The sequence below is a fragment of the Rhinoderma darwinii genome, chromosome 4, assembly GCF_050947455.1.
Source record: "Rhinoderma darwinii isolate aRhiDar2 chromosome 4, aRhiDar2.hap1, whole genome shotgun sequence".
Taxonomy (NCBI): Eukaryota; Metazoa; Chordata; class Amphibia; order Anura; family Rhinodermatidae; genus Rhinoderma; species Rhinoderma darwinii.
This window is the reverse complement of record NC_134690.1, coordinates 111,866-130,181: the sequence shown is the minus strand read 5'-3', so window position 1 is coordinate 130,181 and position 18,316 is coordinate 111,866. Positions and strand designations below refer to the sequence as shown.

General features: G+C 46.4%; 3 non-coding genes across 3 annotated transcripts; all 3 read right to left on the bottom strand.

Annotated features, from left to right (window-relative positions):
- Positions 1–1,731: 1,731 nt before the first annotated feature.
- On the bottom strand, positions 1,732–1,803 carry TRNAG-UCC (transfer RNA glycine (anticodon UCC)). Its single transcript has one exon. It is a non-coding gene; the product is annotated as a tRNA-Gly (tRNA).
- A 13,158-nt stretch (positions 1,804–14,961) lies between these two features.
- Positions 14,962–15,033, bottom strand: TRNAE-UUC (transfer RNA glutamic acid (anticodon UUC)). Its single transcript has one exon. It is a non-coding gene; the product is annotated as a tRNA-Glu (tRNA).
- Positions 15,034–16,378: 1,345 nt separating this feature from the next.
- TRNAG-UCC (transfer RNA glycine (anticodon UCC)) lies at positions 16,379–16,450 on the bottom strand. Its single transcript has one exon. It is a non-coding gene; the product is annotated as a tRNA-Gly (tRNA).
- Positions 16,451–18,316: the final 1,866 nt, after the last annotated feature.

Here is an 18,316-nt window from a genome sequence, read left to right as displayed (position 1 = left end):
CATTCATGAAAGTCTGAACTATTACGATAAAACTTTATTTTTTATTTTCGCTCAGTGAACGTCGTAAGGGAAAAAAAATGATAGAATTGCGATGTTTTATTAGATCACCTACTTGGAAAATGGCATAAAAAGTAATTAAAAAGTCTTAAGCACCCCCAAAATGGTTCCAATAAACTAGGACCCAGACCAGACCCCTTAATTAATTCAGACCGCAGATAAAATTCCTAAATCAGACCCCAGACCCCTAAAAAGAACACAGAACAACAGCGGCATCTTGGGGGGAACTTATAAACTGCAGAGGCATCTTGGGGGGAACTTATAAACAGCAGCAGCATCTTGGGGGGAACTTATAAACTGCAGCGGCATCTTGGGGGGAACTTATAAACAGCAGCGGCATCTTGGGGGGAACTTATAAACAGCAGCGGCATCTTGTGGGGAACTTATAAACAACAGCGGCATCTTGTGGGGAACTTATAAACAACAGCGGCATCTTGTGGGGAACTTATAAACTGCAGCGGCATCTTGGGGGGAACTTATAAACAACAGCGGCATCTTGTGGGGAACTTATAAACTGCAGCGGCATCTTGTGGGGAACTTATAAACAACAGCGGCATCTTGTGGGGAACTTATAAACAACAGCGGCATCTTGTGGGGAACTTATAAACTGCAGCGGCATCTTGGGGGGAACTTATAAACAACAGCGGCATCTTGGGGGGAACTTATAAACTGCAGCGGCATCTTGGGGGGAACTTATAAACAACAGCGGCATCTTGTGGGGAACTTATAAACTGCAGCGGCATCTTGGGGGGAACTTATAAACAACAGCGGCATCTTGTGGGGACTTATAAACAGCAGCAGCATCTTGGGGGGACTTATAAACAGCAGCGGCATCTTGGGGGGACTTATAAACAGCAGCAGCATCTTGGGGGGGACTTATAAACAACAGCGGCATCTTGTGGGGAACTTATAAACAGCAGCGGCATCTTGTGGGGAACTTATAAACAGCAGCAGCATCTTGGGGGGAACTTATAAACAACAGCGGCATCTTGTGGGGAACTTATAAACAGCAGCGGCATCTTGTGGGGACTTATAAACAGCAGCGGCATCTTGTGGGGACTTATAAACAGCAGCAGCATCTTGGGGGGACTTATAAACAGCAGCAGCATCTTGGGGGGAACTTATAAACTGCAGCGGCATCTTGGGGGGAACTTATAAACTGCGGGGCATCCTGGGCTTCCCCAGACATGTTTATCCCAGACACCGGCAGCTGAATCTTCTGACATCTAGAGGTCCAGCCTGGGGCAGTTTCCTGATTCCCTCCCTTTCTCTCCTGGTGTCTGATTACATCACTCCTCTCCCGGCGTCTGATGACATCACTCCTCTCCCGGCGTCTGATGACATCACTCCTCTCCCGGCGTCTGATGACATCACTCCTCTCCCGGCGTCTGATGACATCACTCCTCTACATAATACATAATCTCTACATCCTTTTATTACACAATTGTGAAGCTGTATGTGTGTTATACGGGCGGCTGAGCTGTGATTGGCCGGACTCCTCTCTGTTGTCTGTCATCGCTATATACTCTGGTCCTGGATATGGTCGCAGTCAGGATTTTAACCGATATTTGCTGCCTTCTGAAGAAAAAAATCAGGTAGAAATTATTTCTATTTTCTCCAGACATCTAACATCCCGTCCTGAGAACAATTTAGTCCAAAGCATAAAACATTCCCTGCGTTGGCCGGGAATCGAACCCGGGTCAACTGCTTGGAAGGCAGCTATGCTCACCACTATACCACCAACGCCCGGACATGGACATCTCAGCAGCTTCTCTTCACAGGTGGCAGAACAACTAGAAAAAAGTCTCAGGCCAAGAAGGAATTGTGGTAGTCACTTGTTGCTCTGACCTCCCAGATTTACCTCAACAAATTCTGAATCAGGAGTAGCAGAAAACATGAATTGCTCCATAATTGTGATACAAAAGTGGCATAATGGCATTAAGAAATATCCCCCAATAAGTCTGTTTGGTCAGTGGGAGCAATCCCAGTCACAGGTGGTCTATGGATATAACGCTGGTCTGTTTGGACAAATTCGTTTCTTTGGTAGTCCAGATGCTCGTGTTTGGCTGAGGGACGTTCTTGTTTCTTATGAAGCAGTAAATGATTGCATTTTTATTTAGAAAAAAAGATACAAAGGAATAAAAAAAAAGCAAAAACAAAAACATATCTGCTGATATAGATACAATATACATCACATAATCAGAGACATGGGTGAAAAAGCAATAACACAACATCTCCTGTAATGAAGAACTCCAGAAACAATTCCGTTCATACAATAATCAAACAATAAAGAAAATACAAAAGATAAAATGAGGGTTAAAGAGGGCGAGGGGAGGGAAGGTACAGAAAAGAAAAAGGGGAAGAGATGGGGAGAAAGGAGGGGAGGGGGTAAGTACAACTCAGAGGAGAGGAGAGGCATATCGCTCACCCCTTGTCCTAGACTGCTGCTGTCCCTCTAACTCCAACCCATGTCACTTAAAAAGGGAGCTGTCCTACGACCGCTAGGGCCGTGTATATTAATGAAGATGGAGGAGATTATGGGGGGGGACTTTAGGTCAGCAAAATATTTAAGCCTCGGGACCATAGTGGCTTCTGTACATACTTGTCATGCGTTCTATTTGTCCAACTGACCAGTTCCTCAAACCTACTAATCTGATTAACCTTAGATCCAGTGCTGTAAGGTGGGGGTGACGTTTGCATCCAGTTTAGTGGAATTAAAGTTTTAGCAGCAGCAATCAGATGTGTGATCATATTGGATTTAGCCGGGGTATAAACTTTATGTCACGGTCTGTGGGTATGTGGACCCACTAGGCCGCACCGCCGTAGCGGGAAGGCAGCTGGCCAAGCAACAGAACACCCAATCAATACAAAGTCCCGCTCTAGGGTACCTGAATAGTACAGACAGTAACGCAGGCTTTAGCATGGATGGAGGTGGGTGCAGCAGGTTGCGCCAGACGTGGCGGATAACACTGGATGTCGTACATGACACTGGACGAGGCAGATGACAGCAGGTGCAGTAGGACTCGACTCCAACACTAACAGGCTCAGAAACAAGGACACAGCACGGGATACAGGATAGAGGGAGCAGGGCACAGGAAACACTGGGAACAGGATAACACTAAGGGACCATTTGCAAGACTGACATGGGAATACTAACAACGCTCAGGCAATGGGCAAAGGGGAGGGGTCCTTCTTATAGTCAGGTGGAATCATGGGCTAATTGATAATGATGATTCCCATGTGCGTGCGCACCCTACGGGACACAACGGACCGGAGCGGAAGTGAGCGCTGGCGTCTCCTGGGAAACCGCTGACTGCGGCCGCCAGGGGGAGAGTAATCCCAACGCTCTGCGGCCATGGGCGCTACACTTTACTTTGCCTAGTCAAGACAAGCATCTCGATGGCCAATTCTAAATCTGGGTTGGATCATTTACATGACTTGCTGCCAGAAGGGGGTAATAAGGCCACCATATCCGTACCTGTGTCTCCCTTACATCTCCTACACAAAGTGGATCCAAGAGATATTGCAGGCATGTAGAAAATCAGGGGTCCTGTACCACCTAGTCAGCAATTTATAATGGTTTTCTTGAAGGTGGACACAGGTAGAGAAACCATGAGCGTGAGTCAATATGAATTGAGTTGTAAAGTCAGACAGTGTGAAATTCAGTTATTTTTCCCATGCTAATAAGTAGGTTGGCTTGGAGGTCGGAGGGACAGCAAGGAAGTTGTAATGCAAATTCGAAATCTTTCTAGGAACCCTGGATTTGGATGTGAGTGGTCTACTTAGATTGTGTGAACCTAGAAGATGGGAACACATTTGATTGAAATGTTGATAATGTAGAAAAGTAGGGTATAAGGAGGGAACCCATTTTCTTAAGGACTGTTCTTCTGGGACTGAGTGAGAAACTAGCAAATCTCATATGGTCATATCATTAAATGTGCGCCACAGGGCAGAGATTGAGGATCCAGAACTATTAGTTGACTCAGGCAAGACACTACGTGGTAAATTGGAGAAGGGCAGGGCGCTAGAGTAGCCTGTAATGCTCTCCAGGCCTCATAAGCTCCCTTCAAAAGGGGGTCAAAGTTGGATGCTCTAAAAATCTAAGGGACTGGGTACCAGATATCATGCTCGGTAGGATGGACCATGTGTAGTCTGTGCTAATGAAGCCATCACACGCTTTTTACTAGTTAATTTGTGCCATGTGATGAGCTGGACAGCTTTATAATACGCTTGAACGTCAGGTAGACCCAGAGCACCACAGGTCTTTTTCTGGATAACTAGTTTGTGTGCCAGTCTGGGTCTTCTCTAAGTCCATAAGAATCTAGAGAGAACACTGCACATAGATTTAAAAAAGGAGGATGGGAGGTGAATAGGGGGCATTTGCAGAACAATAAGTATCTTGGGGATGATATAAGATTTAAGGAGGTTCCTCCGCCCCAATCCAGAAGATCAAGGGAAGAACATAGGACTTCAAAACTCTGTAGATTTCCGCAAGAAGAGGTATATAGTTGAGGCGGTAAATGTCTCAATTTTGCAGGGATGCTCATACCTACAGTAAGTATGGAACTGCTTCCTGAGACCTCAGATATTGTGAAGTCCGTTTTAACTTTCTAGTCACTGCTGATGGCAAAGTGATATTTAGTACCTCCGATTTGGTTAGGTTAACCTTAAAGTTCTACCAAAATGTGCCAGGTGGTTTGTTAGGCATGGGAGGCCTGTCTCAGTATTGGCAACAAAAAATAGAAGATCATCCGCAAAGGCCGAAGTCTTAAGCAGGATATAATGCAGCTGTATTCCCCTGATCTCCTGGTCTTGTCTGACAGCCTGCAATAGGGTCTCTATGACTAGAATAAAAAGGGTGGGTGACAGAGAGTAACCCGTACGTGTGCCATTAGAGATTTCGAAAACTGGGGACAAAGGGCCATTAACTTAAAGTCTGGCGTGTGGTATACAGAGGGAGGATGACTTGTATGAAGGCTGATGGGAAATTAAATCTCCAGAGGGCCACTGTGATAAAAGACCAGTCGACCCTGTCGAAAGCCTTCTCTGCATCGACACCAAATAGAAGTAGCGGGATGTAGAAGGAATGCGCTAGGTGGATAGCATAGACGCGCTTAGCCGAGTTATCCATGCTCTCTATAACCTCGACATAGAAAGCACCAATTTACTGATTCTGTATCTGCTAATTGTATAAACTACTACATTATCAGGCGCGGGTCTTGCCCCTTTTTTGTATTTCTCTATATATTAAGACAAATTCCAGACCAGACCGGATTGTCAAGACCTGCTGCCAACCCGGGAATTCTATTACTGAAAAGAAAAACAATCCTTACCCTGATGTGCCTGCCTGTATACCCTGATGTACCTGCCTATTTACCCTGATGTACCTGCCTGTTTACCCTGACGTACCTGCCTGTTTACCCTGATGTACCTGCCTGTTTACCCTGATGTACCTGCCTGTTTACCCTGACGTACCTGCCTGTTTACCCTGATGTACCTGCCTGTTTACCCTGATGTACCTGCCTGTTTACCCTGACGTACCTGCCTGTATACCCTGATGTACCTGCCTGTATACCCTGATGTACCTGCCTGTTTACCCTGACGTACCTGCCTGTATACCCTGATGTACCTGCCTGTATACCCTGATGTACCTGCCTGTTTACCCTGACGTACCTGCCTGTATAACCTGATGTACCTGCCTGTATACCCTGACGTACCTGCCTGTTTACCCTGATGTACCTGCCTGTTTACCCTGATGTACCTGCCTGTTTACCCTGACGTACCTGCCTGTATACCCTGATGTACCTGCCTGTATACCCTGATGTACCTGCCTGTTTACCCTGATGTACCTGCCTGTATACCCTGATGTACCTGCTTGTTTACCCTGACGTACCTGCCTATTTACCCTGATGTACCTGCCTGTATACCCTGATGTACCTGCTTGTTTACCCTGATGTACCTGCCTGTTTACCCTGATGTACCTGCCTGTTTATCCTGACATACCTGCTTGTTTAACCTGACGTACCTGCCTATTTATCCTGATGTACCTGCCTATTTACCCTAATGTACCTGCCTGTATACCCTGATGTACCTGCTTGTTTACCCTGACGTACCTGCCTATTTACCCTGATGTACCTGCTCGAAACGCGTAGGCTTCCTTTCATTTGCCATTTCAACCACCTTGCAATTTTTCCTGTGTTCACTTTTTATTGTTCATGTTCAATAAAGCGGAAACCGAGTTTCCCCACATCACTATCCATCGCTGGATCCTATCTTTCTTTCTCTCGTGTTGTCTGCCGTTTGCCGTCGCGGAGATCCGGGTGAGATCTGGACACAGGAACGTGGAGCTGGTGAGCTGGAAGTTTCCTCCCATCCCCTCATTCCCTTCAACAAATCTCTGTACCTGCATGTTTACCCTGATGTACCTGCCTGTTTACCCTGATGTACCTGCCTGTTTACCCTGATGTACCTGCTTGTTTACCCTGACGTACCTGCCTTTTTTCTCTGATGTACCTGCATGTTTACCCTGATGTACCTCTAAGTTTACCCTGACTTATTTGCCTATTTATCCTGATGTACCTGCATTTTTACCCTGATGTACTTGCTTGTTTACCCTGATGTACCTGCCTGTTTACCCTGACTTACTTGCCTATTTATCCTGATGTACCTGCATGTTTACCCTGATGTACCTGCTTGTTTACCCTGATGTACCTGCCTGTTTACCCTGATGTACCTGCCTGTTTATTCTGACGTACCTGCCTGTTTACCCTGATGTACCTGCATGTTTACCCTGATGTACCTGCTTGTTTACCCTGACGTACCTGCCTGTTTACCCTGATGTACCTGCTTGTTTACCCTGATGTACCTGCCTGTTTACCCTGATGTACTTGCCTTTTTACAATGACGTACCTGCCTGTTTACCCTGATGTACCTGCCTTTTTACCCTGACGTACCTGCTTGTTTACCCTGATGTACTTGCCTTTTTTACAATGACGTACCTGCCTGTTTACCCTGACGTACCTGCCTGTTTACCCTGACGTACCTGCCTGTTTACCCTGATGTACCTGCCTGTTTACCCTGATGTACCTGCTTGTTTACCCTGATCTACCTGCATGTTTACCCTGATGTACCTGCTTGTTTACCCTGATGTACCTGCATGTTTACCCTGATGTATCTACGTCAGATCCATATAAAAATGAAAAATAAAATAACAACCTTCCCATACCGGGAGTCGAAGTGGGGCCATCTGGGTGAAAATCAGGCATCCTAAATGATAGCCCACATGGGAGCAGTGTGCCCACCATTATGCACATGCCTGTTTACCATTACGTACCTGCTTGTTTAAAATGATGTACCAGCCTGTTTACCCTGAGGTACCTGCATGTCTACCCTGATGCACCAGCCTGTTTACCCTGATGTACCTGCTTGTTTACCCTGATGTACCTGCTTGTTTACCCTGATGTTCCTGCTTGTTTACCCTGATGTACCTGCCTGTTTACTCTGACGTTCCTGCATGTTTACCCTGATGTACCTGCAGGTTTACCCTGATGTACATTCAAGTTCACCCTGATGTACCTGCTTGTTTACCCTGATGTACCTCCCTGTTTACCCAGATGTAGCTGCATGTTTACCCCGATGTACCTGCTAGTTTACCCTGATGTACCGGCATGTTTACCCGGAGGTACCTGCATGTTTACCCTGATGTAGTTAAAGAGGCTCTGTCACCGCATTATAAGTGGCCTATATTGTACATGATGTGATCAGCGCTGTAATGTAGATCACAGCAGTGTTTTTTTATTTAGAAAAACAATCATTTTTGACGGAGTTATAACCTATTTTAAATTTATGCTAATGACTTTTTTAATGGACAACTGGGCGTGTTTTACTTTTTGACCGAGTGGACGTTGTACAGAGGAGTGTATGACGCTGACCAATCAGTGACCAATCAGCATCATACACTTCTCTCCATTCATTTACACAGCACATAGTGATCCTGCTAGATCACTGTAATGTCGGGGTAGGGAGACAGAGAGGTGAGCCCTAATCTACCCGCCACTCAGTCCCTGCCTACTACGCTCAATAAGCGCACGACAGACAAACAGACGAGGGTACACAGAAGCTAAGGGGAATGGGGCAGTTGCCTACGGCAACACCGTGAGCAACAAGAGTAGTGAACAAGCCGAGTTAAACCAGGAGTGTACGAGGTACCAAACGCAGAGCAGGAGAGTAGTCAGTAAAGCCAGGGTCAATTTGAAGCAGAGGTCAATAGTACTAGCAGGAGCAGCAGAGCCAGGAAACCAGACAGAATCACAGGCAAAGGAAAAGCAGGAAATGAAGGTATAAATAGACCAAGGGCGGGAGCTAGAACCGTCTGGCCAGGATGTGATAGGTTCTCCCACTCCTCAGCCTACCAGCCTGAGTGGTAGCAGATCGAGTCACTCTATCAGACCTAGGAGCAGGTGCAGACTGATTAATCATGGGCGTCGACACAGCAGCTGTGTCTGGTAAATCCTTTACAGTACCCCCCCCCTTCTATGAGGGGCCACCGGACCCTTCCCAGGTGGACCTGGCTTATTGGGGAACCGAAGATGGAACCTCCTGAGCAATACCCCAGCGTGAACATCCCGGGCGGGTACCCAAGTCCTCTCCTCAGGCCCGTATCCTCTCCAATGGATCAGGTACTGGAGGGAGCCTTGGACCATCCTGCTATCCACAATCTTGGCCACCTCGAATTCTACCCCTTCAGGGGTGAGAACAGGGACCGGAGGTTTCCTCGAGGTAGCCAAGGACGGGGAGCAGCGTTTCAGGAGGGAGGCATGAAAAACGTCGTGTATTTGAAAAGATGGGGGTAACTCCAGCCGGAAGGAGACAGGGTTAAGGACCTCAATGACCTTGTACGGCCCTATATATCGGGGAGCAAATTTTTTGGACGGAACTTTAAGACGCAAATTTTTTGAAGATAGCCACACCAGATCCCCGACCACAAACAAGGGATTAGCAGAACGTCTTCTATCTGCATGAGTCTTTTGTATGCTCTGGGACGCCTCTAGGTTCTTCTGAACCTGGGCCCAGACTATGCACAGTTCCCGATGAACTACATCTACCTCGGGATTGTTGGAACCACCAGGTGAAACGGAGGAGAACCGTGGATTAAACCCAAAATTAGAGAAAAAGGGGGAGACCCCTGACGAGTTACTGATCCGGTTATTAAGGGAAAATTCGGCGAGGGGAATGAAGGAGACCTAAATATTGGGTAGGGGAGAAGAGAGGAAGGGGGCAAGACTGTTATTATGTTTGTATTTCGGTCACCTTCAAATATTAGTATTGATACCGACAATATGGTAGGGATAGAAATTCCAATGAAATGTCCCCTTTAAATTGCTCTGGAAAAATACCTTAAATAGCATTTATTTCCTTAAAATTTATTATTTTATAATTTTTATTTATTTTTATTCTACTCATATTATTTCTACATGAGTAATTTTTACAAGTTTTGTATTCTTGATTCCCAGTGATTGTAGACACCCTTCTGTGTGACAGGTTGTGTCTGTATCACCAGGACTAAAGAGGGAGTACTCAATAGGATATAAATAGTGTGTTTTTGTATTTGTAATTTAGTTTTTTTATTTATTTCTTTTTATTATTGACAAAGCTCACATCAGGTTGCCTGGCTTAACCTTCCTGAATGGGTCATATAAATATGACGACGAACTTATACCCTGTGGTTGTAAACTCACATCCAGGGACTGAGATCGTTACTCGGGCCTGGAAGCAGATGAGACGCTATAGCAATATCTCACAACCACGCTGTACAATGCCCAGGTTATTTCCCGGACAGTGAACCGGACTACAGCACAAACCTGTTGTGACTGAGTGTCAGCAGTGAATTCTCACTGCGAAACTGTGCCGAAATAGTTCTCCCAGCAACGGGAGCGAAGCCACAAGTGCGTCCTGGGTCATTGGCAACCAGCGGCTCGGTGTGGAGACTGGATGACTATGAGGTCATCAGCACTTGCCGCTCACGCGACGCGATGTCCACACCGTTCCTGACTCACGTTCGCTACAGCCAAGGCAATCTACAGGTAAGTAAAAATTCTACACTATTGCTCTCACTCACATTGCTTTCCCTATTTCTGGAGTCGGTATAGTCCCGACGTACGTTTCGCTGATGTAAAATCAGCTTCTTCTGGGGGCTATGAAGGAGACCCAATCATATTGACAGTCAGAGATAAAACACCTTAAATATTGTTCTAGAGACTGATTAGTCCTCTCAGTTTGGCCATTAGTTTCAGGATGGAAGGCTGAGGAAAAGGACAGATCTCCAACTTTTTACAGAAAGCCCTCCAAAACAATGAAACAAATTGTACCCCTCTGCCAGAAACAATATTGACAGGAACCTCATGGAGACGCAGGATGTGTTTGACTTGCCTTGAGATGGGGCAGATCGGTGATAAAATCCATGGAGATATGGGTCCAAGGTCTCTGGGGAATGGGCAAAGAACATAGTAAGCCCGCTGTCGGGACCTGAAAGTCTTGGACCTAGCACAAATTTCACAAGCGGCGATGTAGGCCTTAACGTCTTTAGGCAACTCAGGCCACCAATACTCTCTAGCAATGAGGTGCTTGGTACCCAGTATGCCTGGGTGGCCAGATAGTGCGGAGTCATGATTTTCCTTGAGTACCCTTAGTCAGAATTGCAGGGGAACAAACAACTTGTTCTCAGGAAGGTTCCCGGGAGCTGAAGCTTGATCAGCCGCAATTTCGGAGACTAAGTCAGAATCAACAGAGGATATGATTATACCTGGGGGCAAAACACAAGCAGGATCTTCCTCCAAAGGAGGGCTGGCCATGAAGCTACACGACAGTGCATCAGCTTTAATATTTTTAGACCCAGCCCTATAGGTGACCACAAAGTTGAATCTAGTGAAAAACAAAGCCCATCGAGCTTGTCTCTGGTTTGGCCTCCGGGCAGATTCTAGGAAAACCAGATTCTTGTGGTCGATAAGGACAGTTACCTGGTGCCTAGCCCCCTCCAGGAAGTGGCGCCACTCTTCAAATGCCCATTTATTGCCTAAGAGTTCGCGGTTGCCCACGTCATAGTTACTCTCAGTGGGCGAGAACTTCCTGGAGAAGTAGGCACAGGGACAGAGATGGGTGAGGGACCTAGTACCCTGGGACAAGACAGCACCCACTCCCACCTCGGAGGCATCAACCTCCACGATGAATGGCTCGATTTGGTTAGGCTGAATCAGCACTGGGGCAGAGATAAAGCACTTCTTAAGGATTTCAAAAGCCTGGACCGCCTCTGGAGGCCTGTGGAGGAGATCAGCACCTTTGCGAGTAAGATCCGTAAGAGCCTTAGCGATGACCGAGAAGTTAGCAATAAATCTCCTGTAATAATTAGCAAACCACAGGTAGCACTGTAAAGCCTTCAGGGAGGCAGGTTGGACCCATTCAGCCACAGCCTGAACCTTGGCAGGGTCAATGCGGAATTCATTATGAGTGAGGATTTGACCCAAAAATGGTATCTCCTGCACCCCAAACACACATTTTTCGGATTTAGGAAAAAGTTTGTTTTCCCGGAGGGCCTGCAGCACTTCCTGACATGCTCAATGTGGGAGGACCAGTCCTTGGAAAACACAAGTATATCATCAAGGTACTCTACAAGAAATACCCCCAGGTAGTCTCTTAAAACCTCATTTATGAAATTCTGGAAGACTGCGGGAGCATTACACAACCCAAAGGGCATGACGAGTTATTCGAAATAATTTTCGGGCGCGTTAAACGCAGTCTTCCACCCATCCCCTTCTCTGATTCGGATAAGGTTATAAGCCCCCCGAAGATCAAACTTAGAGAACCATTGGGCCCCCTGAACCTGATTGAAGAGATCAGGAATCAAAGGAAGGGGATACTAGTGACCTTATTCAAGTTTCGGTAATCGATGCACGGCCTAAGACCACCAGCCTTCTTCCTTACGAAGAAGAAGCCAGCACCTACCGGAGAAGTAGAGGGGCGAATGTAACCCTTGGCCAGGCTTTCCTGGATATATTCTCTCATGGCCTCACGTTCGGGACAAGAGAGATTAAAAATCCTACCCTTAGGGAGCTTAGCTCCTGGTACCAAATCGATTGCACAATCGTATTCTCTATGAGGAGGTAACACTTCGGAGGCCTTTTTAGAAAAAACATCAGCGAAGTCCTGAATAAACTCAGGTAGCGTGTTCACCTCCTCAGGGAGAGAAATAAAATTAACAGAAAAACATGACGTCAAGCATTCATTACCCCATTTGGTAAGATACCCAGTATTCCAGTTAAACGTGGGATTATGCATCTGCAACCAGGGAAGGCCTAAAACCAAATCAGACGATAATCCCTGCATCAAGAGTACAGAGCACTGCTCCAAATGCATGGAGCCAACAAGGAGATCAAAAACAGGGGTATGCTGTGTAAAATAACCATTAGCAAGTGGAGTGGAGTCGATACCCACTACCGGGACAGGTTTAGGCAAAACAATCAATGGCATAGCTAGAGACATAGCAAATTCCACAGACATAATATTAGCAGAAAACCCTGAATCCACGAAGGCACTGCCGGTGGCAGACCTACCCTCAAAAGAGACCTGAAAGGGAAGCAAGATCTAATTAGGTTTCATATTTACGGGAAATACCTGTGCGCCCAAGCGACCTCCCCGATGGTCACTTAGGCGTGGATGTTTTCCGGCTGGAGTATTCTTACGCCTAGGACACTCGTTCACTTGATGCTTGTCATCCCCACAGTAGAAGCAGAGACCATTCTTCCTGCGAAGCTCTCTACGTTGTTGGGGAGACACGGAGGCCCCGAGTTGCATTGATTCATCAGAGTTTTTCGTGGAAGAACGAAGCAACGGAACCACGGGAGCCATCATTTGGGAGCCAGAGGAGAAGGCACAAAAATGTTCAAGTCCAGATGTACCGCTAAAGTCATAACCTGATCTAGAGAGTCAGAAGAGGGATAGCTAACTAACAGGTCTTTCAGGGCATTCGACAGACCCAATCTAAACTGGCACCTCAAAGCAGGGTCATTCCACCGAGAAGCTACACACCACTTCCTAAAGTCAGAACAGTACTCCTCAACAGGTCTCTTACCCTGACATAAGGTCACCAGCTGACTCTCGGCAAAGGCAGTCTTGTCAGTCTCGTTATAGATGAGCCCGAGAGCAGAAAAAAAAGGTAAACAGGAAAGTTCAGGGGCGTCAGGAGCCAAGGAGAAGGCCCATTCTTGGGGGACGTCCTGGAGCCGGGACATAATTATACCCACTCGCTGGCTCTCAGAACCTGAGGAGTGGGGCCTTAGACGGAAATAGAGCCGACAACTCTCCTGAAAGGAGAAAAAGCTCTTCCGGTCCCCTGAGAACCGGCTAGGCAACTTGAGGTGGGGTTCAAGAGGTGAGGTGGAGGGCACTACCTGGGTAGCATCACGCTGGTTGCACCTCTGAGCCAGGGCTTGGACCTGTAGGGAGAGACCCTGCATTTGCTGAGCCAGGGCCTCAAGGGGGTCCATAGTAGTGTAGGAACCAGGGTAGAAAAGGTATATGGGCCTGTGATTATGTAATGTCAGGGTAGGGAGACAGACAGGTGAGCCCTAACCTACCCGCCACTCAGTCCCTGCCTACTTGCACGGCCCATCCTAGGCGACGGCGTACAACTGGGCGATGGTCCCTACGCTCAATAAGTGCACGACAGACAAACAGACGAGGGTACACAGAAGCTAAGGGAAATGGGGCAGTTGCCCACAGCAACACCGTGAGCAACAAGAGTAGTGAACGAGCCGAGTCAAACCAGGAGTGTACGAGGTACCAAACGCAGAGCAGTAGAGTAGTAAGTAAAGCCAGGGTCAAATAGAAGCAGAGGTCAATAGTACTAGCAGGAGCAGCAGAGCCAGGAAACCAGACAGAATCACAGACAGAGGAAGAGCAGGAAATGAAGGTATAAATAGTCAGAGGGCGAGAGCTAGCTCCGTCTGGCCAGGCTGTGATAGGTTCTCCCACTCCTCAGCCTCCCAGCCTGACTGGTAGAAGATCGAGTCACTCTATCAGACCTAGGAGCAGATGCAGACTGATTAACCACGGGCGTCGACACAGAAGCTGTGTCTAGTAAATCCTTTACAATCACTATCTGCAGCCACATACACACAAACTAACGCTACTAAAGTGTCCTGACAATGAATATACATTACCTCCAGCCAGGACGGGATGTGTATTCAGAATCCTGATACTTCTGTTGCGTTTGTGGTTGATTTACAGCAGAGAAGGCGTAGTCTCGCTGTAAATGACAGCCCAGCGTAATGTCGTGAAACTACGCCTACTGTGCTGTAAATCAACCACAAACGCTACAGAAGTATCAGGATTCTGAATACACATCCCGTCCTGGCTGGAGCTAATGTATATTCACTGTCAGGACACTTGAGTAGCGTTAGTTTGTGTGTGTGTGTGTGTGTGTGTGTGTGTGTGTGTATGTGGCTGCACATAGTGATCTAGTAAGATCACTATGTGCTGTGTAAATGCATGGGGAGAAGTGTATGACGCTGATTGGACACTGATTGGTCACTGATTGGTCAGCATCATACACTTCTCTCCACAACGCCCACTTGGTCATATAGTAAAACACGCCCAGTTGTCCATTAAGAAACTCATTAGCATAAAGCTAATATAGGTCATAACTCTGTCAAAAATGATAGTTTTTCTAAATAAAAAAACACTGCTGTGATCTACATTACAGCGCCGATCACATCATGTACAAGATAGGTCACTTATAATGTGGTGACAGCCTTTTTAAAAGTCTTAAGGGGTTAAGGAATCTACATCCATCTGCCCATGTTTTGGTAATGTCGTTAAATCCATATAAAAATGAAAAATAATATCACAACCTTCCCATACCGGGAGTCGAACCCGGGCCGCCTGGGTGAAAACCAGGAATCCTAACCGCTAGACCATATGGGAGATGTGGGCACGGATTCTCCATCAACCAACATGGGCAACATTCAAAATAATAGAGTGGGAATATACAACTCATTTACTGGAATATCAGTGGTATGGAAAGCTGCCTGATGTACATGGGATCTGATTATCAGCAGGATGATGTTGCAGTCCTCTGATGTCTATCCTGACAAAGACCATAGAATGAACCCCTTTGGTGCTGGAGGTTGCTGCACTTTATTGTCAATGATGATAATGAGGGGCACGCCTGTGCGTCGAAGGGACGTCTATTGTTTTAGAAGGGACATGGAAACAGCCCCTGTGGTGTCAACAAACATTTCTGTACTACCAATGAAGGTCATACCTGAGCTTGGAATGGACAACTATAGGGTCATAAACCGACCCACTCCCAGGATATCAACAGACATTAGGGACAAAGACCCTGGGGAATAAAGACTGCCTATAAGACCTGTTCTAAGTACAAGAGCGCCCCCCACAGCCAGATAAAGACTGCTGCGATGAAGATATCCATGGGATGCAACCAGAAGCTGATTGGAAAGAAGTCATCAAGAAGGCTGGAAGACACCGGAGTAAAGGGTGGAGCTGTGGATGTACGCGGGTGTGACGCGGATTGCATTCTGATATATACACAAGGCCAAATTGCATTGGAGATAGATAGATAGATAGATAGATAGATAGATAGATAGATAGATAGATAGATAGATAGATAGATAGATAGATAGATAGATAGATAGATAGATAGATAGATAGATAGATAGATAGATAGATAGATAGATAAAATAGGCAGCACTCCGTAGTTCAAGTGAAAAATTCAGTGGTACTTTATTACCCTCAGTGCCTTTCTCAAGCCACCTCTGGGACCCGCAGCAGCTATCTCTAGAGGGGCCCCCTAAACTCTGTTGTAGCTTTTTGTGCTCACGCTGACTCCCGGCCATTTGACCTACACATATAACATGTTCATTCCATGTCTAAGACACCGGCGGCTGAATCTTGTGACATCTAGAGGTCCAGCCTGGGGCAGTTTCCTGATTCCCCCCCTTCCTCTCCTGGTGTCTGATGATATCACTCCTCTACATAATACATAATCTCCACATCCATGGGGCTCTTTTATTACACAATTGTGAAGGTGTGTGTTATATGGGCGGCTGAGCTGTGATTGGCCGGACTCCTCTCAGTTGTCTGTCATCGCTATATACTCGGGTCCTGGACATGGTCGGGGGTCAGGAAAATAACCCGGATCTGCTGCCTGCTGAAGAAAAAGTCCGGTAGAAACTGTTCTTTCTGTTTTCACCAGAGATCTAACATCCCGTCTAGAGAATAATTTTATGAAAATCATAAAAAAAACTCCTGCGTTGGCCGGGAATCGAACCCGGGTCAACTGCTTGGAAGGCAGCTATGCTCACCACTATACCACCAACGCCCAGATGTGGAGGTCTCAGCAGCTTCTCTTCACAGGGTTTAGTGAGTCTAGAAGGAAAGTCTCAGGGATGGAAGGAATTGTGGATGTCGGTGTTGACTTGAGCTCTCAGATTTACCTCAACAACTTCTGGATCAGGAGGAGCAGAGGATATTCTTATATACAGTCAGTACCTGTGCCGATGATATATATAACTAGTCCTGCACAACCATAGCAGTATCTGCGGTATAACACAACTGTATACGGCCTTTCCCACTTCTAATGCAGCGTCCAGTGTCTGATGATCACAGTCATAGGGGAGGGGGGGGGGGGGAATCATCAGTTCCCTGTGGATAGATTTCCTATTATAGAGGTGTAAAGATTTTCGCCCTCCATTGTCTTATACGGGAGAAATACGGCTCCCATAACAGGATATGTCCATCGGCCAAACATCAACGAAGAAAGTTCTTACAGATTCTCCCATCTCTACTCCACAGAACTCCATCAATAATAAACTAAGGGCAGATACCTCCAGGGAATAGATGACGTCACCTACTAATATGATTTATTTAACCCCTTAAAGGTGAGGCAAATTTTATACTTAAAGGCCATGAACACCTTTCAAAGTAAGTTTTAATTTTTTTATAAAATGAATGTGTTTTGTGTTTTCAAGCAACTTTCAAATTGACTTTTATTATTTTGTTTTTACTTTTTATAACACAGCTGCAATATATCCTGTATACATAGAAGCTGTGTCGTTCGCTCTCAGCACATTCTGTCAGTTCAGCTAAGCTGACAGCTCGGCTGAGAGCGGATCCTGAGACACAAGAGCCGCCTAATATCAATCACTGACGAAATCGGCTGAGAGAGAACGATACAGCTTCTATGTATGCGGGATACACAGGATTCGTGGTCTATGTGTCACAGCTGTGGGGAATGTGGACCCACTGGGCCACTCCACCATAATGGAGTAGCAGCTGGTCAAACAAATGTCAATAACAGCCACTAGGATGAGAGTATCTGGATAGCTGGCTTGTGCTGGATAATGGGACTTGTCCCAGATATGGGACATGGATACAGGAGTCGTCACGGACACTGGACTTGACACGGACACGGATACTGAAGTCGCCACGGACACTGGACTCAGGAAGACACTATGGAACCTTTGCAGACTAACACAAGGGTAGACACAACATTGCTCAGGCAATGAGGAAGTGGGCAGAGTTGTTTTTAAATTCCAGGTTGCGCTGCGATTGGTTGGGAACAATATTCCTGGTGCGCGCACTGGCCCTTTAAGGATGGGGACGAGCGAGCGCACGCACCCTACGGGCACAGAGCGGTGGAGAGAGCAGAGTGCGCTAGCATCCCAGAGCAGGGAGATGCCAGCGCAGAGGACAAGGAGGCCGGCGGCCGCTGGGGAGCGTGAGACCCGCGGGCGCCAGCTCTACATTATGTATACAGGATACAAAGCAGCTGTATCGTAAAAAGTAAATTATAAAATTATAATAAAAGTCAATTTGAAAGTTGCTTGAAAACACATTCATTTATTAATAATAATAATAATAATAATAATAATAATAAATGCTTCCAAAGGTGTACATAGCCTGACCCTTTCACTGCCTAGGATATATGTATTACAAAATGACTTTAGACGCTTGCTGCAGCAATATAAAGGCCAGAGCTTATCATTACATCGTATCATATTAAAGCCCAAAATCTTAGCTTTCAAATGCTACACGAATCAAAGCCGTAGGTGCAATATTCAGGGAGCAGCACTCATTTGAAGTCGGGCGCTGGATGAAAAGTTTTACTTCTTGGTTCTGTGTCTGTGTAGGGGAGGAGTGGGAGGGGGAGCTGTAAGAAGGAGCAGGAAGGAAGATCACAGCCTGT